The sequence below is a fragment of the Dipodomys merriami genome, unplaced genomic scaffold (assembly GCF_024711535.1).
Source record: "Dipodomys merriami isolate MVZ:Mamm:240054 unplaced genomic scaffold, mDipMer1.0.p SCAF_31, whole genome shotgun sequence".
NCBI lineage: Eukaryota > Metazoa > Chordata > Mammalia > Rodentia > Heteromyidae > Dipodomys > Dipodomys merriami.
The window spans coordinates 14,897,576-14,922,921 of NW_027204604.1; positions in this window are offsets into that span (position 1 = coordinate 14,897,576).

Genomic DNA, 25,346 nt, shown 5'->3' on the forward strand with positions numbered 1-25,346 from the left:
CTGACATGTCCAGGTGTTTGCTTTCTCTGTTGGTAATGTTTCCTAACCATAAACTCGGTGAAGCCAGGGTTGCAATTTTTCTTTTTGTGCATCCTGCACCTGGCACATAGCAGAAGTGAAAAAAAAATTGTGTGTTGAATGAACGAATGAGTGACTGTGATTGGATCATAAATAAAAATGAGAGTAAACTTTCAGGAGGTAAACGACCTCTGCGTAGAACCTCTAAGGGTTGCTTCCAAGCCTGTTACTGTCCATTAAAAAGCAAGTAGTCCCAGAAGATTTTTTTTAACCTACATAAAAGTTTTCCTATTATTCTTTAATTAGTGTCCAATGGCTAAACTTCTGTTGTTTTGTCTATTTGCTCGTACACTAGAGATGGTTTGTGCTCTGGGTCTCCCTGAAGTGAACCCAGGCATGGAAAACTCTGAGAGCTTCAATATATTGATTGAAAAACTGGATAGTTTGTGCAACTCTTGTCTTCCCCACAACTCACAGTATCTTAAGAGTTATATTTATACAGAGGACATATTTGTAAAAAGTTCTGAATAGTAAAACTACTCTTGGGTGGAGATGGAAGAGAAATGTCTTAACCTTCCAGGACTAATGTTAAAGAAATTATATTCTTGTGTCACAGATAATTGTATGATATTATTATATATAATATATGTATTTACACATACATATTTGTCGGTTGTGAGGCCTGAACTCTGGACCTGGGCGCTGTCCCTCAGCTCTTCAGCTCAAGGTTAGTACTCTACCACTTGAGCTATAGCGCCACTTCCAGTTTTTTCTGCTTATGTGGTGCTGAGGAATTGAACCCCAGGGCCTCATGCATGCAAGGCAAGCACTCTACCACTGAGCCACCTTCCCAGCCCCTCTGTTAATATTTTTGACTCTGGCATCTTTTCTTTTTCTTTTTTGTCGGGCATGGAGCTTGAATTTGGGCCTGGGCGCTGTCCCTCAGCTCTTCAGCTCAAGGCTAGTGCTCTATCACTTGAGCCACAGTGCCACTTCTGGTTTTCTGGTAGTTTTGTTAGAGATAAGAGTTTCATGGCCTTTCCTGCCCAGACTGGCTTTAAACTGCAATCCTCAGATCTCAGCCTCCTGAGTAGCTAGGATTACAGGTTTGAGCCACTGGCACCCAGCTTCTGGCAAAAAATTTTAAGGTATAAGTTAAATGATTCTAAATTTGAAAAATTTTGAGAAATGAATCATAAGAGTTCATAATTCAGAAAATGTCCATACATAATTTTAGTGATGCTTTCTTCTCTTATTAACATGTGAATTTTTTATGAGTGAAAAAAACCTAGACAATTACCTATCATCTAGAAAGAGATCATTTCTCTTCAACTCAAGGAAAATAATCCCATTTCAAGTCAGGAAATGTGCATTTATGTTGAAATGCTTTTGATCATTAAAAAGAAAGAAATTTCTTAAGTGTATCTAAAAGTATTTTCTGCCAAAGAAACAAACTGTAAGATAACTAAAATGCTGCAAATCCAATTACTACTTCAAGGTTTTTTTCTTTTCTTTTTTGTTGGTCATGGGGCTTGAACTCTGGGTCTGGATGCTGTCCCTCAGCTCTTCAGCTCAAGGCTAGCGCTCTACCACTTGAGTCACAGCACCACTTCCGGTGTTCTGAGTGGTTTATTGGAGATAAGAGTCTCACGGAGTTTCCTGCCCAGGCTGGCTTTGAACCATCATCCTCATATCTCAGCCTCCTGAGTAGCTAGGATCACAGGTGAGTTTTTTCCTTAATATTAAATCTGAGTGAGGCACTGATGGCTCATGCCTGTACTCCTAGCTACTCAGGAGGCTGAGATCTGAGGATTGCAGTTCAAAGTCAGTCTGGGCAGGAAAGTCCTGTAGGACTCATATCCAACTAACTACCAAAAAGCCAGAAGTGGAGCTGTGGCTCAAGTGGTAGAATGGAAGCCTTGAGCAAAAGAACTCAGGGACAGTGCCCAGGGCTTGAGTTTAGGCCTTAGATCTGGCATGCGTATGTGCGTGTGCACGCACACACCCCATACTAAATCTGAAAATACAAGTAAAGTAAATATAGTTAAATCTTTAGTAGGTTTATAGTACAACACAGATGACCTCCAAGAAATGGAAGAAAATACAAAGATAAAGTACAGAGTTGGCTACGTCCTATTTTAGATCACAAACTCTTTCATATAGATAGTGTCATGGTTTTACAGTTTTCAAAAAATTATTTATTAATGCGCACATAAAAGTTGTATGTACTTATAGGGGGTATTGTGTGATGTTTTAGTATAAGTGTCTACCTTATGTAGTGTCCAAATCAGAATTCTCATTGCCAGCATCCTAAGCATTTAGCATATCTTTGTGATGAAAACATAGAGAATCTTTCCTTCTAGATATTTTTTTCCAAATATACAAAGCCTTGTTGCTAGTTAGAGTCCTCCTCGTACTTTGTAGCAGAACACAAGGACTTCTCTCTGTCCAGTGGGTTCTTTTCAAGATGTGAATCAAAGACATTGGTGTTAGAAAGTTAATGATTTATGCCCTTCATGTGTTTCCCCCCTCCCTTGGAAATTAAGGGAGGTAAGCCAGTGTTTATGTGCACCCTTAGCAGGGGGGTGGGGACCGGTGCTGATGGTTACCAGTGACAGATGCAGTTCAGGCCACCACACACCGGCCTGGAAGTGTCTCGGTGGCCTCTTTGATGAAATCTCAAGGGAGGAGCCAGGGGCTCATTCCTTGCTCGACCTGTGTGGTGTTGATTGGCTAAGCAGGAAGCCATGTAACCCAATATAACTCAAAGCGAACCTCTTAGCAATTTTTGATTGATGCAATTAAAAAAGTGATCCTCATAGTAAAGGAAGGAAGCGAAACGGAATGTTATTTGCATGTTGGTCAGTTCTTATTATGCATCTGTGTAGCTCTTTCACACTTTTCCTTTGCAACATCCTACCAGTACACGTGGGTGCTGAGAGGGAAAAGAAGACGAGAAATCTAAACTCCTGCTTTGTGTCTAGAAAATACCGAGGAGTTGTTTTCAAACTATGAAATCAGTTGATTGTTTTGTCTGTGTCCCAAGACCTTCAAGTGTTATCCCAAGCAGGTGGCTGGCAGGCTGGTCACACCCAAGGGAAAGGGGTCGACTGAGGAAAGGAGCAAAGTGGTAGCCAACTGCTATGTGTTGACTGGAGGTTAATACTCAGAATATATGAAGAACTAAACAAAACAACAACTAAGCACCAAAACAAGGGAATAATCTCATCAGTGAATGATCAAATGAACTGGACAGTTCCCCAGAGAAGCACCAATAGGAATAAATAGAAAGAAACAAAAAGCTGTTTATCGTCCTTAGCCATCAGGGAAATACACATCCAAAGTATGGGTGAGATTCTCCCCTAATCATGACAATCATCAAGAAAGCAAAGGACGCTTGCTGCTGAGGACGCTGGTGTACACGTCGATGGGGAGAACCTGGAACCTGTTGCTGGGAATGAGAATTAGTGCATCCACTACGGAAACCAGAATGGGGGCTTCTTGGAAAAGTAAAATAGAACCACTCTGTGGTCCACGTGCACATGTCTGAAAGAATCAGCACCAGCAACCATCGAGACATTCACACTCATGCTGTTTGTGGTACTTTCCCCATGGCCAAGTTATAGAATCAAAATGAAGAAATAAAATGTGATATATATGTATATATATATATATATATATATATATATATATATGATGGAGTATTCAGTCATAAGCGAGAATGAAATTATGTCATTTGCAGGAAAATGAACAGAAGAGCTTCATGTTAAATAAAGCAAGCATAGACTCAGAAAGATAAATATCGAGGGTTTTTTCTCATAGGCAGAATCTAGATTTTTTTTTTGTTGGTTGTGGGGCCTGAACTCTGGGTCTGGGCACTGTCCCTCAGCTCTTCAGCTCAAAGCTAGCTCTCTACCACTTGAGCCACAGTGCCATTTCCAGCTTTTTCTGCTTATGTGGTGCTGAGGAATTGAACCCAGGGCTTCATGCTTGCAAGGCAAACACTCTACCACTGAGCCACCTTCCCAGCCCCAGGAATCTAGATTTTTTTAAGACATGAAAGTAGGAGAACTATTTGGAGATGAATACAAAGGGAAGGGGAGAAGGGGCAAAAAGGGATATGATGAAATACATTTATATGGGGGCACGAAAATATCATAATTAGATGTATCAGTTTATACATAATATATACTAATAAAATAAGACAATAAAAAGCAGCAGCCTGAGGTATGACTGGCAGCCTTAGTGGTTGGAAGGCAGACAATGAATCACTGTGAATTTCTTCACCAGAAAGAGGAGAACCAGAAGATTGAGTTTGAGAATGTTTTATATTTATGAAAATGGGTCTTTCTTTTCCTCCCTCCCTCCCTCCCTCCCTCCCTCCCTCCCTCCCTCCCTCCCTCCTACCCTTCCTTCCTTCCTTCCTTCCTTCCTTCCTTCCTTCCTTCCTCCCTTCCTCCCTCCCTCCCTTCCCTCCCTTCCCTCCCTCCCTCCCTCCCTTCCCTCCCTCCCTCCCTCCCTCCATTTCCCCTCCCTCTCTCCTTCGTGGCTATGGCTCTCCAGTCTTGAAGGCCCCCTAGCAAGGAGGAGTTTGCCCACATTTTCCCTCTTGATGAGTCCCTCCCTATGGTTTACCCTCAGCCAATCAAAACGTAGTGTCAATGTCATAGTGACAGCTCTTTTTCTCCCCACATCAAACACCGTCCATGGTAACAGAAGAGATCACAAAACACTATATACTCCTTTGCACTTCCACCAGTGTCAGTGGACAGTAAGCATTGCTTTCAAGGGAAATAGTGTGTGAAAATAAATTGAGGCAGTAGTTCAGAGAGTTGAGTGTTGTAGTTCAGAATATGGTTGGAAATGTAGTTCCCGGTGAGTGACTGGGATGGGTTATTATTGAACAGAGGAGAACAGAGACAGTTCTTTCACAAAGAAGTTGAGGAAAGAAGGTCTGAATGGAAATAATTTTAATAAGAGGTGAGAATGATGTAGTGGGAGACTCCCCTACTCTACAGAACAGAGAGAAAGATGGCGGCTGGGATTGGCAGAGAATAGGAAAAGATTCCTTCCTCCCTTGGATGAAGAAGGCATTGAGAGGCGTGATGATTGCTTGGAAATCCAACTTGAATGGGAAAGATTGCTGAAAAGAACACGAATCACCAGAAAGGGCCAAGAGGCCTGGAGGGGGAAGATACTGAGTCTCTCTGCCTGCCCCAATGAGGAAGTGCCCAGCGAGAGTCCACTTCCCTGCTTAGGGTAGAGATGGGTGGTGAGCCAGAGACACAACTCTGCCACAAACTGGTGCCCAGTAGGTGCTGACAGAACAGCAGCAAAAGTAAAGCACGTCCCAGGGGCCAATGCCCAGGGTTTGCTCCTGGGTTTTGTCTTAGGTGCCCAAGATGGCATAGCATAGTACTTCTCTGCTTCTGGGTTCAAGGCCTGGCTCGGTCCTTCATGGTAGGTAATCTATGAGCTGGCTTCCTGAGTCTTTTGACCTCAGTTTGACCATCTCTAATACTGGGATAATCTAATCTAATCAGGATACCGATTGCACCAAGCTCCTAAGGTTTTTGCAGGGGCGAGTGATTGCTTCCAAAGCCCAGCGCTGCAGGACTGTGCTCAGCTCCACGGAAGCACCCCACCTCCAGGAGCTCATAAGACCCAGCCTGCAGGCTGCCTCACGGCGGGCTGAGACCTTCCGAGCCAGTCCTCCTTGTTTCAGCTGCAGGCGGGTGGAGAGAGGCACAGATCACTCTTGAACTGCACATTCATAAGGTGTCGAGATAACTAGTCTCAAATACTTTGATGTTCGCAGAAGGACACTTTGCCTGGAGTCCTTACTAAGGTTGGCACAACGAAGTCCCCTAGAGCACAAGGGAGGAAAAGCAAAATCCCCTCCACAGCCTAATGCCGGGTCATTTAAATATCCCTGATTGTGAAGAAGCCAAGAGCTTTCTGTGAATAGAGAAGGAGAATCTATTAGAATTGAAGAGAAAGCTGATTACAAATGGGAGTAGAAGAGGGTGGCGGTAAGGAGATTAAGGATGCTGGCTGGGCCCAGGCCCATTTTCCACAGGGACATGGTAACGTGGACTCCCTCCCAATCACCAGTACCCATAGGCCATCCTCTTCCTGCAGTGCCTCTCCTGCTGGAGATTGAACTGAGGCGCTGGCCAAAGGTAACAATAAATATTCAAACCTTTATTATCAATGTTTGATGGCTGCATGAAACATTTATATTTATATTTCATTTGTTGGGAAGATGCAAATGGTTTTAGGAACACTCTTTCTAGGTCACCTTAAAAAAGAAGATCTAATTATCCCCTCACCAATCTCCTTTTGTTAGAGCTGAGCAGAGTGTACGAAGCCAAGGAACGCTGTACTGGGAAAGAAAGACACGCGACGCCTGCTTACACTCAAATCGTTTGTTCTGAATCAAGGTTGCCTAGATAGAGGCGGTTGTTTTGCCTCTTGCTTAATTTTCTATTTAACTTCCTTCACCGTTCTTTCTGTTGTTTAGGAACAAATGGGCCCAGAGATTTGGGCAATTACAAAAGCAATTTTCAAATGACAGAAAGCATGAACGCCAGAGTTAGGACATTAAGAATTCCTCCGGCACAGATGTGCTGAGACCTTATTCTGTATGCAGCCATCCCCGTGTGCTATAAAAATAAAGAGACCCGTCACACTCATCTCCACAGACACACTGATCCCGTTTGACAGGTTTTGTTCTGATCAATATTGGTCATCTGTGTAAATATGGTCCCATATGTAAATATACATAGGATTAGGAAAATAATATCCATTTTGTATTTGTAATCTGAAATCTATGACCAGGGGCTGACCCGTGGTGAAGCAGTGACTATGTTTGTAGTTCAACATATCTGGATTTGAATTTTCATTCCTTGGGTGACCTTGCTCTTGTCACTGTGACTTAATTCTTCTGTTCATAGAGGTAAAATACAATGGCCTCTGCTTTCCCTTGTATTGGTGAAGTTGACCTAAGATAACATTTCTAGAAATTCTTAGCTTTGCTGGTAGACAGCAATGTACTTGTTAAATAGTAGGTGGCCTTTTTCAAACAATAACAACGTGTGTGTGTGTGGGGGGGGTGGGTGGGTGGGTGTGGGTGCACATGCGCATGTGTGTACTAGGGCTTGAACCCAGGGCTTGTACTCTTGCATTCCTTTTTCAAGGCTGGTACTCTTGAGCCACAGCTTACTTCTGGCTTTTAACTGGTTACCCAGAGATAGGAGTTTCATAGACTTTCCTGTTGAGGCTGGCTTCAACCACCATCCTCAGAACTCAGCCTCCTGAGTAGCTAGGATTACACACATGAGCCATTGGTACCAAGCCCCAACAATACTTTTGCTTTACTGGTGAAAATAATCACATTCATTCTGACCATGTACTTGTTCCGTCAGGTCATTAAAAAGTTCCATTTTTGGCATAGAATGGTTATCTAGCTTCTTGAAAATGTTCAACTGCAGCCACAAAGTGAAGAATCTATTCTCACATCTCAAAAATCCCAGTCGTTTTTGTTTTTGAATAGATGGTTTCAGAGTGGAGTCTGCATATGCACATGACTCTTTAACTCTTCTTGTATATGTGTAGTTATTTTTAGTCTTACCTGCCTACACTTCGGTTACAGCGGACATGGAAACCGTCCATTCTGGACCGTGTGATCATCTGTCCACCTGGGTGCCTGGAGGTCTGACACATGCACGTAATAAATAATTAAACGTAATACTCGTGATAATGACTTCTCAGAGTACAAAGGTCCATTCAGCCATCCAGAGGAGACACGTGTTAATTAGAAGTTGAGAGTCACAGGTAATTGAATATTAATTTAGCGTTCTTGCCCTGAAGGGCACAGTGAAGACTTTGACAGTTCCACCCAGGAAGGAGAGAGCCTTCTCCGGTGATTCAGGGAAAGAACACATTGCTAGTCAGGCCTCATTTAGGTGGTGATGGTGCTTAGAAGGATCCCAGAACTCATCCTGATCTAAAGGCGTCCTCAGACCCCCACCGTTTCTTATAATTGTAAAAGGCGCATTCATTGCAAGTTAGAGAACAAACACTCCAGAGGAAAAGAAAGAAAGTCACACATAACCCGTGTACCATGGCAAAGTATGTTAAGGCTTTTTCTTGAATTTTGTCTTTCTTTTTCATTAGCTAATTATTACTTTTTTTTAGAGAACAGAATAAGAAAAGGAGAAAGGAAAAGGAAGTGGATACACTCAGATATTGAGTGATTCTTGTGTTGGAGGGAATACTCTCAAGAATATGGAAATTAATATATAATTTGCTTTGTACAATCCCTTCGTCTTAAATCCAAATATGTGTGCCTGGGTCTGTGTTTACATGTGTAGGCTAAGGACAGGGACCAGATTTGATGTGCTCTTTCTGCCACGAAGTATTCAAGGAATAGAAACTTTATTTACCAGTCACATCTCAATATTGTGTTTAAAAGCTCTTTGGTGGGGAAGTAGGGATACCAGAAAAAAGGTAATTTCTTTTCTTTTCTTTTTCTTTTTTTTGTCAGTGTGGGGCCTGAACTCTGGGCCTGGGCGCTGTCCCTCAGCTCTTCAGCTCAAAGCTAGTGCCCTACCTCTTGAGCCACAGCGCCATTTCTGGCTTTTTTCTGCTTATGTGGTGCTGAGGAATCAAACCCAGGGCCTCAGGCATGTGAGGCAAGCACTCTACCACTGAGCCACCTTCCCAGCCCGAAAAAGGTAATTTCATGAAAGGTCAACTACTTGATGATTCAATGTTGAGTTTTGGTAGAGTTTTGCATAGTGTAATACTTAGGAGATCTTAAATGAATATTTAAAGTATTATTATTTTTTCTTTTAGTGGTACAGGGGTTTGAACTCAGGATCTTGTTCTTGCTAGATAGGGATCACTTTTTACAACAGAGCCTCACATTGATGCCTAGGCCACACCAGACCATAATTCTCCTATTTATGCTGCTTCAGTAGCTGGCATGTCAAGTGTATACCAGCATGCCCAGCTTTCATTGGTTAAGATGAGGGTCTCGCTAACTCTATGCCCCGGCTGTCATCATACTATAATTCTCCCACTCTCGACTTCCCAAGTAGCTAGGATTACAGGCACGAGCCCCTGCGCCTGGCTCCGAGCTGAATCTCTCTGTTTAGAATAGCAATGATTAACAAAAGGCTAAGTCAATCAGAAGAATTATATTCACAATCCTTGGGACATTGTAGCAGTCCATTTCCTGTTGATATAAAAAAAATAATGAGGCTGGGAACTTTATAAAGAACACAGACTTGAGAGTCAGAAAACACCACAGCCTCAGTTCTGCCGGGAGCCTGTCAGGCCGCATTACCTGTGTGCAGATGGTATCCCTGGAGAACTGTGCTGGGAGATGAGATCACCTGAAAGGAGGCCGGGGAATGAGGGGAGGGAGGCTCAGTCACAGCCTTCCTGTCGGCTCAGCCCGGTTCCCATTGCGATGAGGACCACGGTGCTGACCCACAGTCACACCCAGACCACAACGGCGCCCTTACTATATCTGATCAAACAGCAACTCTGTGAATATGAACAGAAATTGTCACGAAAGAGGCAGCAGAGTGGGAGAAGAAAAGGTGTTGCACCAACTCCAAGTCTCACCTGTAAGATTAACATGCTAGGCACGTGGGACAAAAATCAAAAGTTACTGTACATCTCATTGTTGCAATGGATCCGCCTGTATCCCTAGTTAAACAATTTGTTTTTTCCCTTCCCCTCCACAAATTATACCAACATCAAATACAGTGAAAGTAGGGGTTATTACCTTGGGGGAGGGACATACAATGCAACAAAGAAATCATCTTATAAATATGTTAGAAGCAATCGCAAGAAAGAAAAAAAACATTTGAATCCTTATCTTGGGGTTCATTTCACCTAACATCAACTTATCTGACCTTTTCTGCTTATCTCAGACATATACTAGTTATTGCAAATAAGGGAAACAATGGGACCTATGTTTCTTTGGGCCTGGCTTACTTCACTTAATATAATTTTTTCCAAGTCTTTCCATTTCCTAACAAATGGGACGATGTCATTCTTTCTGATGGAGGCATAGAATTCCATTGTGTATATATTTGGTGGGAGGGAGAGGGGGGGTGCAGGATTGGGGGGGGAGATGGGAAGGGATGGGAAGGGGAAACAAAGGAGGAGGCAACAATGCTTGATAAGAAATGTACTCATGACCTTGCCCATGTAATGTAACCCCTCTGTATGATATTTTCACAATAAAGAAAAAATCAAAAGTTACTGAAAACTACATTGCTGATAGGACTGCTATGGGCCACAACACAGAAGCCAAGGGTTCAGTGTTAAGAGAGAAAGAGACAGGAAAGGCAAAGACTAGACATTTAAGCCAAGAAGTATGTACGGGGAAAACAATGCAAAATGACTAGGTAGGTCTGAAGCTTACAATGAAAGGAAATGTGATTCTGGGGAAACACTCACCTGACGGATCCATGGGTCCAAATAAAGCAGGACTAAGGACACGCATCTATTGTAAGACAAAGGAAGGACAGGTAGAAGGCTTCCATTCTGCTGAAGTACTCAAGCATGTGGTGCATGCCACATTACATACCACTCTTGCCTGTCATGGAAATGAGCTCTCTGTACCCTAAGGATTATTAGGCTGGGGAGATGGCTTCCAAAATTAAAACCTCAGACTAAATACTGGGTCCAAGTGGCCAGATTTTACTTTGTAGATCTAATACTATACGATTCTGGAAAACAGAAACTTGAAAGACAAACAATTAAGAAATCATTTGCCGATAGTTAGAGAGAAGAAGGGCTAATAGGTAAAATTTTTTTTAAAAGACCCCATTCAATGGAATAAAAGCCCATTAAAGTCCTCCAAAGGAAGAAAGGGAGTGAGCTAATGGTTAAGGAAGACACAGAGAAGATTATTACATGAAAGTAAATTAAGGGAAAACATTCACACCAAGCACTATAAACTCAAACAACCATAATGCAAACATAACATGTAATTATAATGTATAATTGCCACTTATCAATTTGGAAACCATGAGGGAAAAGGTCAGATTGATGTTTAGGAGCATTTGGGGAAATGACTCTTCCATTGGCAGGGACATAATTTAGAACAATCTCCCCAGTGGAAACATGGCAGGCACGTGATCCTGGCCTCTAATTCACTCATTCCTTTATTATTCTAAGGAAGTAGTCGTGGTGGGAGGCTGAGCTCAACACGGTGTTATATGTAACAGTGATAAAATGGAAGGTGAGGGAAAAATTTATTATTATTCCAGTTGGTAGTTGAGTTAACTTTTTTTACATTTCCCTCCCATGGAATCCTATTTTTCACTTGCAAGAGCTACTGACAAAGTACAGTTATTCAGATTTGGATATTTGAACCTGCCACAACAAAAATGAAGCAAAATCAAACTAACAAAAAGTTTGACCCTATCCATTGTCAGTGATACAATTCAAGCCTTTTTTTTTTTTTTTTTTGTCAGTCCTGGGACTTGAACTCTGGGCCTGGGCGCTGTCCCTGAGCTCTTCAGCTCAAAGCTAGTGCTCTACCACTGGAGCCACAGCATCACTTTCAGTTTCCTGGTGGTTCATTGGAGATCAGAGTCTCACAGACTTTCCTGCCCAGGCTGGCTTTGAACCACGATCCTCAGATCTCAGCCTCCTGAGTAGCTAGGATGACAGGGGTGAGCCCCTGGCACTCAGCCAATTCAAGCTTTTAAAGGAACTTGGAAATGCACGCTTGCCTTGGGCAGAGTATGACTTCCCAGAACTTCAGGACTTCTGGTGAAATGAGGGCTGATGACAAATGCGATCCTGTATTTTCTAAATCACCAGAGTGTGATCTTTGAAGATCACACAGAGTATAAGTGAGATCATCAGAGTTTCACGTCGTAGAGTACGGACACTTCATTGATAAGGTTTCTGAGCCACACGGTGATGGAGACATCAGAGGGGGATGAGCTTTTCTAAAAGTATTTGGCCAGCCGTGAAGCACTGTTAAGTATTATTGAGAAGGCTAATTTTATAATAGGACTGGATTGTAAGCATTCATTAGTACCTCTTTTCTTTAAATAACCCATCCTGTTAGGGTTGGGATGTTTTGGGCCTCTTGAATGACAGCTGCCAGACCTGTTCCTTCAGCCTGGACATCTACAGGAAATGATCAAATAGTTGACTTTCCTCAGGGCACCTTAGATGTTTTGGACACTCTGCAATCACACTGAGGAAATGCACTTCAGCTGCAACCATTGCCACTTCTGAAAACAAGGCTCCTGCTCTTGGAGGCCTCCCTCCAGTCATGACCTCCACGGACGATTTATACTGGTCTTGGAGTAAACGCCCAAAGCCAGCTCTCGGCGGCCCTGGACCCTCTGCAGGGATTCTTGCTCCCAATGAGAGGCGGAGACCACCCGTCAACTCGTCAAAAACCCTGCACCTGGAGGAAACTGAGGCTTGTGATCGGTCCTTCAGTGAGGCAGCAGACGGGCCTGATAGGCTGGTTCCTGGTGGAATTATCTGCACACAATAGAGCCACGTCTGTTTTCTGGCTACCCAAGCAGGCTGCTTGCCACACTGTTCAGGTTACTCTTGGGAGGCTTCTCTCCTGGGTGCTTGCCTGGTTTAGGACCCAGTAAAAGCTTCTCCCAATGGTATCTTGTGGACACCAAGAAGTTGGGCAGCAGCATTAGCAGCAGCAGCTGCTGTAAGGAGGAGGTGGCTAACAGACCCGCTGAAAGCAATGGACCCCATACACACAGTTCAGAGGTGTAACAATAAGGAGATGGCTGGAGAGTTCCAGAGAGTGACTGGGGCAAAATCTGTAAGAAAGTAGGACGAAGAAGGATGGTGGAGAAGCCACGGCTGTACAAGATGAGCGTCTATGAAGAGTAGAGTAGGAGCCTGAGAACAGGCCCTGAAAGAACTGGAGAGAATAGTCAGAAGCGGAGGGCAGCTCTAGCCTCTGGGTCTTGCGGACTTCAGGCACAGAGCAGTCAGTGGTGGTCTTGAGCGCCTCTTGCAACAAGCCTCCAAAAGCTCATGGCCATTAACCCTGGCTCAGTTTGGAAGCCTCTGAAATTCATAGCTGTGCAAGCCAAGGGAGAGAACCTCTTTGCCTATTCACAGTTTCCATTTAGGTAGAGCAAACACCAAAACCAAAACTTCAAAAAAGGCCAAGCCAAACCAAAACAAACATCCCTCCAAACCCCAGCCAGCTCTGTGTGACACAATCAAGCCTTTAATAAATTACCACTTGTTGAATTTGATAGCAAAGAATATCTACCATGATAGGTAAAGATTATCAAGCTGTTTCTTCCCTGTGCAGTGATGCTTCTTGGAGAAGCTAGATGCTTTTCATATACTTTTACCAAATTGTTTATGGAATGGGTTGAACGTAGAAGTCGATAGAATACACTGAATCATTTTCTAAGTGAGACATTAAAGGATACTTATAAAAATGTAAAACAGCCAGGAGTCAGTGGCTCAGCCACTGAGAGCTGAGAGGCTGAGAGGCTGAGAGCTGAAAATCACAGTGTAAAGCTGGTAGGAAAGTCTGTGAGACTCTTATCTCCAATGAACCACCAGAAAATCACAAATGGCGCTGTGGCTCAAAGTGGTAGGGCACTAGCTTTATAAAATAAAGCTCAGGGACAGCATTCAGGCCCTGAGATCGAGCCCCATAATTGGCAAAAAAATTAATTTTACCTTATTTAGAAAAATGTCATTATTCTTCATAAAGCATGAAGCTTAGCTTACTACGAATAGGCTTATTGTCATTTTAATGACAAGCAAAAGTATTCACTTAATAAAAATGAGTTAATAAATATTTTAAGATGTTTGCTTCAGTTTTGAGCTAGCAATACTCTAGATGGCTGGTGTTAAATATATTCATTGGCTAAAGTAATCATTACCTTATGTGTGTACAATTGAACAAAACAATATAGTACAAACATCACACATTTTGATAACTACTAAACATCGAAAGTAAAACTTCATTGAAATTGTGTCTCTTTAGAAGATGGATATGGGTATTTTTCTCCTTAATTAGCTTCTGTGTCCACGGATGAATATTACATTTTCTAGGTCAGATAAGATTTAGAAAGATTAACATTAAAAGAAGAGAAATACTAGGTGAAGTGTTTATAAACTGTAACATTTAGAACCAAACATCTTCTTCTGAATGTCAATAAAATACATGCATCGGAGAAATAAACATATGGTCAGAGAACTCTTTGGGACCAAGCTGGAGACATGTTCCAGTAGGAAAATTGACCCTACTGCGAATGCCCAAGCCAGTGGAGCCTTCACATGGGGGTGTGGGGCCGCCAGAGTTCAGTGTGAAACCTTTCGCCATCTTGAAAACATGCAGTAATAGTTCAACTGAGAAACCACCCCAGGCCTGTTGACACAGGTTGGGTGAGTGGCTGTGGCAGGTGCAGGACTGGAAACTGATGAACTTTAAAACAAAGAAGTCCCTGAAACATTCTCCTAAATGTGGCTGGTGTGTGTGTGTGTGTGTGTGTGTGTGTGTGTGTGTGTGTGTGTGTGTGTGTGTGTGTGTGTGTGTGTGTGTGTGTGTGTGTGTGTGTGTGTGTGTGTGTGTGTGTGTGTGTGTGTGTGCGTGCTGATATTGGGACTTGAACTCAGGGCCTACATGTTCTCCCGTTACCTTTGGTGTTCAAGGCTAGCACTGTACTTAGATGAGGCACAGGTCAACTTCTGGCTTTTTGGTGAAGAGTCTCATGGATTTTTTCTGCCTGGGCAGGCTTTGAACTGTGATGCTAAGTCTCTTGAGTGGCTTGGACTACAGGCATGAGCCGCTGGTGATGGGCAAACCTTCCCATTTTTTACTGCTCCAAATTCTTCCCCAAAGGATTCATCGTCTTGGAAGTCCATTGTGGGACTGAGCCGATTCCTTGTTTTAGAAGAGTGATGGAGGGCACTGCGCTTTGTTTTTCTGTGTTGATTTCTCTACCAGTGAGTGGTGGAGATTGGTATGAAAGAACCGGGGACAGGTTGATGTGCAGGCGGTGCTGCTGGGAATGAGAACTCTGGAGGAAATGGGAAGGGAGGGGCCGGCGCAAAGCCATCGGCTGTATGATCTTGTCTTTGAAAGCCTTTGTTATATATAACTTAGCCTAGCAGCATTCAAGTCAAATTTATATCAGGGAGGAAAATATACACGGGAAGGAGGAGTCCAGTGGCTCACACGTGCACGTGACTTGAGATGTCTGAAGAGAAGTTGCACTGAAGTTCTCATGCCAACACACTGGAAATGTCTGATATTTTAATGTGTTAAGGAACGATTTCTTTCTTTCTTTTTTTTTTTTTTTTTTTTGGTCCAGTCGTGGGGCCTGAACTCTGGGCCTGGGCACTGTCCCTCAGCTCTTCAGCTCAAGGCTAGCGCTCTACCACTTGAGCCACAGCGCCACTTCCGGCTTTTTTCTTTTTGCTTATGTGGTGTTGAGGAATCGAACCCAGGGCCTCAGGCATGCAAGGCAAGCACTCTACCACCGAGCCACCTTCCCAGCCCACGATTGATTTCTTTATGTTTTATAACGAAGCCTTTGGGAAGGAGTTGTGCAGATTCTCTGCAGAGAATAAAAACCAATCCAACCATGAAGGGTCTTCCCTCTCGTTTGATTGTTTCTCTACATCACTAAACAGTCAGTGCACGATGATCCTCTTTAGTAATAATGATTGACCTCTGTGGGGCATGGTTTCCTGTGTTCCAACCATTGCTATTGCTTACATGAAAACCACGCTGGCTAGCACACACATACAAGCATAGAAGCTGATGGTAAAATTCATTTTCACTCATAATACAGCGAGCACTGACCAGAAAAGCCCACCGAATTGCAATGTCGATAGTTTTTTTTTAAGTAAACTGGGTCCCATATAAATTAATTTTTAGCTCACACATTGGAATCACAGGAATTTGAAATCTGAAATCCATTAGATGACCCATACTTCTTATATACTCTCGACATAAAAATGCAGTTGTAAAATTACACTAGCTGCTGGCCAATCAAACTTAATACTGAGTATACTGAAATTGTAACAGAGTCGTGGGTATCTGTTGTGGCTTTGTTACTTCTTAGCAACTTGCCCAGATGACTTAGCTTCTCTGTGACTTGATTTTCTTCTCTATAGAATGGGGAGAATAGAAAAACCTCATAGAAATCTTATAAGGAGCCGGGTGCTGGTGGCTCACACCTGTAATCTTAGCTACTCAGGAGGCTGAGATCTGAGGATCACCATTCAAAGCCAGTTGGGGCAGGAAAGTCTGTGAGACTCTTAACTCCAATTAACCACCAGAAAACCAGAAGTGATGCTGTGGCTCAAGTGGTAGAGCACTAGCCTTGAGCTGAAGAGCTGAGGGGCAGTGCCCAGGCCCAGAGTTCAAGCCCCATGACTGAAAAAAAAAATCTTTTAAGGATTAAAGGGCAAAATGCAGCATGCAGTTCTTGGTGCGGTACCTAATGCTGTAAGATTCCATTATGTATTATCCAAATGATTGTTTTTATGTATAAAATAAGAATTGAAAAATGGTTGCTTATTTTCTTTTTAGGTGGAATACATAATCAAGTCCCATGGAAATATACTTGAATGTTTTATCCTTCCAGTTGATGCCAAGGGTAGAAAAATGTGTGTGTGTGTGTGTGTGTGTGTGTGTGTGTGTGTGTGTGTGTGTGTGTGTGTGTGTGTGTGTGTGTGTGTGTGTTGTATTATGTCTAAGTAAATGGGTCAGCATAAACTAGAGACTTGGCTCAGCTCAGTGGACTGATATGTATTAGCCTGGTTATGACCATGTTTCTGTGTGCTGGAACAAAGCCAGGAATTCAGCCTTACAGAGACTAAATTAAGTCTGAAAGGACTGGGTTTTCAACTCATAGATAGAACACTGATAGAACCTTTCTGTTACATTAATACCTAGAGGTTTTTTTTTTAAGATTAATATGAATCCAGCTCTTTCATTCTTTCTTATATAAGCTGAGGGAATATTACAATGGTTCTTCACAGATCAGTACATTGTAAAGACCCTTTGCAAATGTCCACAGGCGTCCTTAGCTGAGAATGAATCTATTTGAATAAAACCAGTAATCTGAAGGTAATTAAAGTCGTTTTGCAAGGTGCAATAAACATCAATTGTTGGGTCTACAGAGCATTAGTTTATGCTATTGTGAAGACGATGTCTTTTTAGTCCCTGAGCTGTTATGAGAAATTTCAGAGGCCACAAGTCTGAAAAATACAAGGACAAGATAATGACTGAAGACACAATTAATCCTGAGCCTCTGCCTGGGACAGACTGTTAACAACAATCACAGGAAAAGCTGCGCAGGGGTGCATCTTCCTTCCAAAGGACAGCAAGCTTAAATGCAGAGTCCTCAGTGGATGGAAGAGCTGGGAAGCGAAAGTAGCACCAGACACAGTGTTATAAGGGAAGGGCCAAGGAACTGGAAATGTTGGTAGAAAATAGGAAATCCGATTTGCACTGCTGCGTGTGTGAAACCCCGGCTTGCGTTCGGGTAAACATGTCTGCTCCTGTGCACATGACCTCAGCTGGGTGTAGGCTGGATTGGAGAAGCTAGAGCAAATTGTCACACGTTCCTGACTCAAAGTGCTGGCCCGCCAGGGAAAGGGCTGTGTATCACCAGGAGCCTGGGAGACCTAGCTGGAGTGGACGCTGAACGTCACCTTTATCAGGACGTAACCTTCTTGATACTTTCCACCCTTGGCAAACCTGCAAACTTCCTTCAGAGCTACTTATGTCTATGAGCATAAACTAGAAACCACAGGACTCCTTGTAGGACTGTTTGCTACCCTTGCGGTCTCAAAATACTGTACTGATATTGAAATCCCAGCTTTTTAAAAACTCATTCATTCATTTATTTTTGTGCCATCACTGGGGCTTTGACTCAAAGCCTGGGCAGTGTCCCTTAGTTATTGTTTTGGCTCAAGACTGACATTCTATCACTTGTGCCCCAGCTCCACTTCTAGCTTTTTGATGGTTTGAAGATAAGCGTCTCACGGACTTTCCTGCCTGGGTGGGCTTTGAACTGGGTTCCTCTGAGCTCAAGTCTTCTGAGTGGCTTGGGCCCCTGGCACCTGGCAAACCTCCACTTTGCAATAGGAAGTGGGCAGCGGAAGGCTGGGCTGGACAGATTTCAGCTATCTTGGTTTTCCACTCTCTTTTCCCACAAAACAGATTCAGTCAGCATGTTCGGGAGACCTCATTTTTTATCCACGGCTAGTTCACATCGGGTCTTCAGATGTAACAAGGGAGTATTCAGTTAGCCTTGCTGACCTCTTCCAGACTCCGGGGTGGGTATTTAGTGCCTGTCATCGGAACCCACTCTTGGTCTAGACAAGGAGGAATTAGCAGCTTGCCCCTGAGTGAAGCGGAGCGGAGGCCTTGGTGGGCGCTGGGCTCTGAAGCCGTGTCTGTCCACAGTGTGTGCAGGGGATCTACTGATCCGAGTCACGTGTCTTCTGTTCCCTTCCACCAGCAACATGCAAAGTTTTACAGGTACATTGCTGAAAACATCAACCTCCTCTTTTCTTTTCTCTTTGCTTCCTCTTCTCCTTCCTACTTTCTCTCTTTTTCTCTGTCTCTCTGTCTCTCTGTCTCTCTCTCTCCCTCCCTCCCTCCCTCCCTCCCTCCCTCCCTCCCTCCCTCCCTTCCTTCCTTCCTTCCTTCCTTCCTTCCTTCCTTCCTTCCTTCCTTCCTTCCTTCCTTCCTTCCTTCCCTTCTTCCCTCCATTGTGTGTATGTGTGCAAGTCCTAGGGTTTGAACTCAGGACCTGGACACTCTTCTTCAACTTTTTGTGCCCAAGGCTAGTGCCCTACCACTTGAGCCAGAGCTCCACTTACACTTTTTGTTGTTGGTGGTAGTTAATTGTAGATAAAGTTTCATGGATTTGTCTGCCCAGGCTGGCTTCAAACCTCGACCCTCAGATCTAAGACTCCTGAGTAACTGGGAATACAGGCGTGAACCACAGGCCCGGGACATCATCTTTGTTTTTTCAGCTGGGGGTAGAAGTGGATTATGAAGCCTAGGGAAGGTACACATGTTGCGTTCCCAGAGAAAGCAACAACACTTCATATGAATGACAGTGATTTGAGCTTTTTCCATGTCACACACGATGTGCTTTTCACACAGAGTCCCTGTGCTTTTCCATGAGAGGCGCTATGCTTTTTTAGTTATGAGGAGGATTCATCGGGGTTGCTTAGAGTCTGAGCTCAAGTTCTCATGGCTGCATCTCCTTGAAATATAGCTGTTACAATTAGCTACAGACAGGCAAACAAAAATCAGCAATAACCAACTCATATATCATATAAACAACTATTCTAACTATTTAACTATTATATTATTTACAAAGTATATGAAAATTGCTATTATTATTTAGCAATCAATTATGTTTTTTATTTTATTTATTTTTATTGGGAAGGTGATGTAGAGGGGTTACAGTTACAAAAGCCAGGTAATGAGTATATTTCTTTGTGAATGGTGCCATCTCTTCCTTGTTTTCTCAGTTTTTTCCTTTCAGACTCCCTGCCTCCACCATTGGATAGCTCATTTTCAACAGAGTGTCTAGTGAATGTCACTGCTGCATTTGTCCACCCTTTGTCCCACCATTTCTATGTTTCCCCTTACCCTCCCCAAATCAGATAAACTGACATAAAAGACAAAAGGTACAGAACTAAAAAAACAGTGACAAAGGGGGAAAAATAACAGAAAAACAAAAACAAAAAGCAAAATAACAGAAAACCTCTTGTTTCCATTTCTCGGAGAACATTGTTTTATACGGTCCTGTGCACATAGCTATGGAGCCTTTGTTACCCCATTCATAAGCAAGGGAAGAGACTTGGGAAAAAATTATATTAAGTCAAGCAAGCCAGACCCAAAGAAACACAGGTGGCATGGTCTCCCTCGTCTGTAGTCATTAGAATGTGCCTGTAAATCTACAAGGAAACACAATGGATGGTAAGAGACAAAAAAGGTCACTGGGACACGAGACATTAAACAGGACTCTAAACAGCCACACTGAGAGGCCAAAGGGGGATAGTCTTAGGAGAGGATTATTATTTTTTCTATTTTGTGCTTTGAGACAGAGGCCGGTATGTAACCCAGGCTTGCTTGGAACTCACGATCCCCCTATTTTGGCCTTTTGACTACTGGGATTACACGCATGTGCTATGGTACCATTATTCTCCCTGCCCCAGCCCTGTCCCCAGTAACTTTGTACCATACAACAGCAAGGATAAAACTACATTAAAAATGTTCTCTATTGACCTCAAGTCCAATTTTCTTTTGGCCATACTCTTTTAGAACATTATTGGTAATCAGAAAGATGTCTCCCTCTTCCATCTCAGGAAAGGAGGCCCAGAGGAAGATGGGATTTTAGCTCCTGCACGTCAAGGGGTAGATCTTTTCAGTTCTCTCATTGGCTCTTAGGCAGAGTGGAGCGGGGCGAGATTGTCAGAGTGCTTTCACGTGTTTTCAAGCTCTGGGAGAAGCTGTTCTCTCTCATTTTTTTCTATTCTTGGCCTGCCATGCTGACCATGAAACATTAACAACCACCACAGGGTTGTTTTTTGCCAATCAATAAATTTTTTAAATCAATAAATTATTGATTCATTGGCTTTTCTTTCTCCCTCATAGATTGAATCCATCATTTCAGGGACTAATTTTTGATAGGTGATGGAAAACTTTAGGAGTTGAGATGTAGGTTCTCAAAATATTATTAGGTTGGGTTAAATTCTAGTATCTCTCAAATATGAACAGCTCTAAACAGCCTAAAAATCATTGGGATTTGAATGCTGGTAGCTCACACTTGTAATCCTATCTCTACTGGAGGCTGAGATCTGAGAATCACAGTTCAAATCCAGCCTAGGCAGACAAAACCTTGACACTCTTATCTACAATTAACCAATAATAAGCTAGAAGTGGAGGTATAGCTCAAGTGATAGTACACCAGCCCTGAATGGAAAATCCAAGAGAGAAAGTATGGCCCTGAGTTCAAGCCCCAGTATTCACACACACACACACACACACACACACACACACACACACACACACACACACACACACACACACACACACACACACACACACACACACACACACACACACACACACACACACACTCATTGGGCAAAATGAACAAAATTCAAGTAAATGGTAGATTTCCTCTTTCATCACAGGCTTCCTTGAAACTCTAGGATGGGAGATTCAGAACATACAATTCCCCATCAGTATTAAAAAAATTTCAAACACAACAAAGTTAAAAACAGCACACACAAAAAGTTATAGCTGGGCACTGATGCGCATGCCTATAGTCCTAGCTACTCAGAAGGCTGAGATCTGATGGTCTGGGTTTGACTGGGTGGACAAATCTCGGAGACTCTTATTTTTAATTGACTAGCCAATATCCAGAAGTGGAAATGTGGCTCAGTTGGTTGAATGGAAGAGCTAAGAGACAGCGTCCAGGCCCTGAGTTCAAGCCTCAGTACTGATATTTGGAAAGCAAAACAAAGCAAAATGGCAGTGTAGTTGAGAGAACTTTACAGTGAATGCTCAGATTTGCCTGGAATCTGCAGTGACCTTCACTCTATGATATCTCCAGCCATCCAGCCATGCTTCACCTTTGATGCATTCAGAGTGAGTTAAAAACATCAGACTCTGTTTCTAAACATTTTAGCAGATATAACTTTAATTAGAACTCAAAACTAGGTGTGGCTTAAGTGGTTGAGCACTGACCATTTGCTCTTCAGTATTAGAATGTTTATCTTTAATTTTAAAGTTTAAATTAAAAAATATTATTTACTTCTGTAGTGCTGGTCCTGGGGCTTGAACTCAGAGCGTGTGCTCTGTCCTTGAGCTCATTTTTTAATTTTCTTCAAGGCTGGCACATGAGCCACAGCTCTACTTCTGGCTTTATTATCATTATTATCATTATTATTATTATTATTATTTTAGATTAGTGGAGATAAGAGTCTCATAGACTTTCCTGCTCATTCTGGATTCTAACCGTGATCCTCAGATATCAGCCTCCTGAGTAGCTAGGATTAGAGACGTCAGCTTCTGCCCCGTGGCAACATTTCACCTAGCTTTACCGATATCTACAAGATGGAAGACTTGGAGCGTTATCATCACCTGGAAATTCTCCCCATAAGCCACTCCACAACTGGCAACCACTGTTCTAAAAACCCACTGTTTTAATCCTAGAGCCTCTTGGCAATAGAATCCCATGCCCTGGGTCCTGTCTCGGGTAAGGCTCCTGTCTCAGCGAGTTTCTGAGATTTATCCAGGTCGTGGATATTAGCAGTTTGTTTCTTTTTTAAAAATGTTCTAAAACTGGAAACGGCAACCTTGCTACCCAGAAGCACCACAGGACAAGGGGCTCACTTTCTGTGGAGGAACGTTTGCAGTGTTTCCAGTTTCTGGCGACGATTTGTCAGATTGCCATGAACATTCTAGAATTTGCTGTGTTGTATGTGTGCCACCTCCCCCTTCACTCCCCAGGCTTTCTCCCCACTTTCCCCCTCATCTCTGGAGCATATACCCGGGCGTGGAAAGCATTTTGCTCATTTTTGGGGATTTCAGAAAATATAGGCTGGTGCTTCACCATCTCCTAATTTTTCCAAGGTACAAAGCTGGTCTGAGTTTCAGTTTTTTTCTTGGCCCCCCCGGCTTTGCTTTCTGAGCTCAAAGGATCTAGAACATTCCATGCAGCCTCTGAACTGGAGCAACTGTTCCACTTAGAATACGTCTGTGCTGGTCTTCACTCTCTCTCAGACTTTCCCGACGGGGCTGGCTTGGAACTGGAATCCTCAGCTGCGGGATGACAGCGGTGGCCTGTTGGGTTGTTTTTCTCTTCACCTCGCATGTGCTTGGTGGATGCTGATCATTAAACGTTACTCTGGGAATGTCGAGGTGACCAGAGCTGGCCAGGCGCTCCTTGTGATTTCCTGGCAGTGTTTCCGGGTGTTTTGAGAGCGGGAGGCACAGGGAAAGTGGGAAAGTCCTAAGTGTTACTCTACCAGGATGAGAAGATCTGAACACTGAGCCCCATCACAGAGGGACGCAGGAGCAGAGAACTAGGCAGGGAGCCGGGGAAGGGGCTGAGGGCAATGCCAGTGGGGGATTGAAAGTCACGCTTTTTAGAACTCAGAGGTGAGCAGTGGAATTAGAGAGAGGCAGGAGGCGTCTCGTGAGGGGCTTGGATGAAGCCGGAAGGGTTTATTTTCTGTTCTGCGGAGTTGCCCAGCACCTGTATGCGTTCCTTTGAGGACCAGGTGCCAGGTATTTCTGTATTTATTTTGAGAAGTTGGGGGAAAAAAAGCTGCCAGCCAGCGTGCCTTCTTCCATGAAGACTCACAAGGAGTGCCATGCGTCCGCATCCTTGCTGATACTGGCTGAGATTTTCTTAAACTAAGGGGGGAAAAAAAAGAAAGAAAAGGAGAGGAAGCAGCCGTGTTTGAAGGGAAATTGCAAAACCTTCTCTAGACCTGAGTAAGTGCTGACCTTAGAGTCCTTAAATTAACCTCCCAGGAAATGCAAGATTTATAAGTTATGGGCCTTTTTTTTTCCCCTCCTTTCTTTTGAAAAAGGTCTTAATAATTCAAAGAACTTTTTAATGATTTTAAGAGTGCATGTTAAGTACTTGATGGATTGGATCAATTCCGTCTTTGTAGTACAGTGTACTGCCATCCTTCTCTTACCATTCCACATATGGAAATTGGACAGATGTACAGAAAATTCGGGGGGGGAGGGGAAGAGGGGGGGCGGGGGCGGGCGCGGGGGTGTTGTTCCTTTATGGTATTTCCTTGTGCATTTCAAGGCAGAGAAATGTGTACATGCACTTCCTAGTGAGTCATTCGCTCTAAAAACAAGCTAATTCACAATCCAGCTTTGATCAGGATTTCCTGTGATTTATCTCTGCTGTCTTAGCGTGTGCTGAGATTCCTGATGGTCATTCACTCCTTCCCCCTCCCCCCCCCCCAATATTTACATCACTCCAGAGAATCAATGCTTATCACGGTCATTACAGATGCTACAAGATCCCAGAAGAAAGATGGTGTCAGCATAATAATGTTTTAATCACCGCAGCACGTGTTTTCCAAGGCACTCTTTGTTTATGGCATCCGCTAATACGGCCAGTGTACGTTATCTAATTCACGGGAAGCATCCAAATGATTGCACGTGTAAATTATAGCTCTTCCCACCAAAGCCTTGGGAGCAATAGGGTGTAACTGCTTGCAGGTTCTAATGCCGGTTTAATTAATTTACATCGGGCTGGCAAGACTGCATTTCCAACTTTTCCTACCCCTGCAGTTGCTCACTTAGGCTGACATAAAGCAGAATTTCACAGGGATGTGTCAATGATACACAAAAATCAATGATTTGAAGGAGCATGGTCAATTCTGTGAATGAAATCGCAGGGAGAGCTATAGAGGAAGGCCGCGTCAACCCTAGTTTATCTGTTGCAAGATTCTGTTTGGTTTGTAAATGGTATTTTCAGTGTAGAGCTTTCTGCCTTCTGGTAGAGCCGGATCTATGATCTGGAGATGGAAGGAGCAGGATCTGGTGCAACCCTGGCTACCTGTTCTCCAAGAATCTCTGCACCAACCCAGTCACAAGTGCTGACCGGCCGCCTTCCCATCTCTGCCCACCTGTGGTGCATGGCTTCACACCACACTGGCACATTGGAGGGAACTTTGGAGGGAGCCTACTGCAACTGGGGAGCAGTCACCCCCCCCTCGAGCTCCCCCCCTCCCGGAAAGCTGGGGTGGAAGGGAACTGCACATGGCAAGGTCTGGCTTTTTCTCTCCTGCTGATTGTGGTGAATATTTGCTCTGAAACAGTAGGATGTCCTGATAATTCCCCTGCTGTGGGGAATAAGTAAGAACACATCAGGGGCTCTCTCTATAAACATAAGTGTCAATACATACAGAGATAAGCAACTCTATCTATCTATCTATCTATCTATCTATCTATCTATCTATCTATCTATCTATCTATCTATCTATCTATCTGTGCCAGTTCTGGGTCTGAGTACTGTCTCTGAGCTTTTGAGCTTTAAGGCTGGTGCTCTACCATTTTTTACCACAGCTCCACATCCAGCTTTTTGCTGGTTAACTAGAGGTAAGTGTCTGGGGGACTTTCCTTCCTGGGCTGGCTTTGTCTGAACTGCAATCCTCAGATCTCAGTCTCTTAATAGCTAGGATGACAGGGGTGATGACTGGCACCCAGCTGGGACTCAGTGTTTTTTATGAATCCTAGAGGAAATATCTGGGAATATCCC